At 31.8% G+C, this 2,883-nt stretch overlaps 1 pseudogene; it reads right to left on the reverse strand.

Moving 5' to 3' along the window:
• Positions 1-1,128: 1,128 nt before the first annotated feature.
• LOC111793246 (uncharacterized) lies at positions 1,129-1,589 on the reverse strand (annotated as a pseudogene).
• Between the last annotated feature and the right edge of the window lie 1,294 nt (positions 1,590-2,883).

A 2,883-nucleotide genomic window follows, 5' to 3' on the forward strand; every position in this document is an offset into this window, starting at 1 on the left:
TTTATATTTTCTTGGTAGATATTATTTAGTATCTTGTATCCTATTTAAAGGTCGTGAATATCAATGAAGATTGAACATTTGATCCCAATTCTTTTTCTAATTCTTAAATCTGTATTCTTTCGTTGAGTAATAATATCTTCATATCTATGCACACTTTTGAGTGGTAGATATTGCGTCATCACAGAGAGGTGTCCACCCGAAACGTTAGTTTAGATTGTATTTTTGTGGGTTGTCATTTGTACTCATATTGTACCCCGTTCTCATTCCCCATTTGTAAATAACTTGAAAAACATTTTTTTTTATATTGATTTTGTTTTGAATTTTGACTATTGTGTTGAATGACTTTAAATTGCATGAAATTTTACCCGTTTTATTTTTATTTTACTTTTATTTACTGTTATCTTGTCTTTTAGTCACAATCTGAGATTCGAAATCTCTTAATTAAGTCATGACACAAGTTCATCAAATATGGCTACTTCAATCAACTCTTACATGAAACATATCACATTACATGGTTTAAAATAGAACCTTTAGTTCATCAAATATAGCTACTTCAATAAACACTTACATGGAACATATCACCTTACCTGGTTTAAAATAGAACCATTAAAAAGAAGATACAATCCTCACATATTAAGATATAGATAGAAGCCAACAATAGATTATCTCAGAGTTAGATTTTCTATTAAAGATAACTCTCATACAAAAAATCTAGTCGGTAACAGCTGAATCTTAGACGAGAATTAAATATTTGAAAAATTGAAAACATGAAAAACTCAAAGTAAAAGATAAACGGTAATTCAAACGTAAAAATTATTTAACGGTACAAAACCACAACTATAAAACCACAAACTAAACCGACCATCATCAATCTTGAGAGACTTAAAAGAAAACTCTCTCACGCAGTTAAATGCTTAATATAATGGTGATCAAGTCAATCATGCTAAGCACTATTAAGAGAAGTATTATTTTTTATAGGAATGAAAAAAAAATTACAAACAATTTTCTCATTACAATTACTAAAATAAAAATGAAAATAACTTCTTTATTTCAAATATACATTTTTTTGGTATCATACACGACAAACACCTTTTATACATGAAATACAAGGGTACGTAGTCTAGAAGCTCATTTCTTCCTCACAATTTTCTGGGCATAATCAATGAGTTTGTCAAGTTCAGCCTAGCTGATAAGGCCATCTTTATTTGCATGAGCATATGCCATGTCATAGGAAGCTTTCTCAAATGGAACAATTGAGCCTAGAAAAGCAAAAGCTTTTGTTAGCTCCCTTATGTTGAGAAAACCATTCTTGTCGCTATCATGATATTTAAAAATCTCCTTCATTTGCTCTCGACTAAATTGCAACTTTGATGTCTTTAGGTGAGTATTTGAACTAAGCTTGGGCCCAACATTCTTGTTATCTTTTAAGATTTTTGGTACCTTGCCTTGATTGCTGACTTGAGTTGAACCTCGAACAATACCACTAGAAGCTTTTAGCTGAACATCATCACCATTTGTAGTATACTTCTTGATCATCTCACTTTCTTCATACTTAGCCATGGAAGCTTCAAGTTTGGGGATAAACATTGTTATACCAACTCTATAATATTTGTTTGTATAGAAAGTTTAAACATAAGGTGATTTTTAATGACAAATATGTGTTATAGTCAAAATATAAGATTAAGTATCTAGTGAAAAGAATATTTTTGTTCTTTTGTTACACTTTATTCTCTTCATTTTAATTAAAAAAATCGTTTCAAATGTCAACTCACAATTTATAGTTATATATAGATATAATAGTGGACAATTTGTTTAGCTCATTTAAAGAAAGATTAGTGGATAAAATTTAGTCCATAAATATTTCAAAAAAAAAAAAAATGAAGTACAATTTAAAATAAAAAATACTTCTAATAATACAAAATCAAATCCAATTACAAACTCGTGTTGTTTGAGTTTATTACATATGAGAATTGAGTTTGGGATACAATTTGTAACACGTGAGCCTATGTAAATTTTATTGACCCTTATCCCTAAGAGGGATGTGGTTGTGGCCCTCAAACTTGTAAGGAGAAGAAAAAAGAGAGAAAAAATTGGGAAAGAATTTATTGTTTTGGAGGAGGAAGAATAAGATTCAAACTAACTATACAACCAGTAGCTCGAGTTTAATTTTAGCAGAAGACACTTTACGACTCAATGGACTAGCGAACTAGTTTGAGCATTCAGATCGTCTTATTCCATCAGAACTCGAGAAAGAAAAGAAGATATTTAACGACGTTCGTGAAGTAACCTTGAGTCGAAATGCGCTAAGAGACAAAGTTTCTATTAGCCTCAAAGAAGGGTAAGAACCAAACTATTAGTCAAATTTGATTGTGATTTTTTCTTAAAAAGATAATTTATTTTATTATTATTATTATTATTATTATTATTATTTTTGGTACTTTACAACTTCGGTAGTTGATTCAAGTTTTGTGCGACAAGCGTCAGGTGGCTTGATGACAAACACGGTTGGATGAACGGTGGACACATGTCACACAGAGAGAGGAGCAACATGTCTAGTATCAGGTGGAGGCTCACATTTCCTCATTCGACATTACCCATTCTCCCGCATCTGACCCAATAACCTACAAGCAACCCAAAAATCCTACGCCTAAACCCGCATGTGAAACCGCTTATAAGGACACCCGTGACCAGTGCTTGAGCGCACCTTTCTTGCCCGTTTGGCCTCCACTCGACCATTTTTGTCCCGGTTTAGATACTAACTTTATTTTAATATGAATTAGGTTCCACTAGAGGAATTTTAGAAATTATGTGCACCTTTCAAACAAAAAATCGAGCCCGAGAAGGCACGTACCAACTACGTAAGTAGCCATTAAGATTCTCCTT

The sequence above is a fragment of the Cucurbita pepo genome, chromosome 1 (assembly GCF_057944985.1).
Source record: "Cucurbita pepo subsp. pepo isolate OVF chromosome 1, ASM5794498v1, whole genome shotgun sequence".
In the NCBI taxonomy this organism is placed as follows: domain Eukaryota; kingdom Viridiplantae; phylum Streptophyta; class Magnoliopsida; order Cucurbitales; family Cucurbitaceae; genus Cucurbita; species Cucurbita pepo.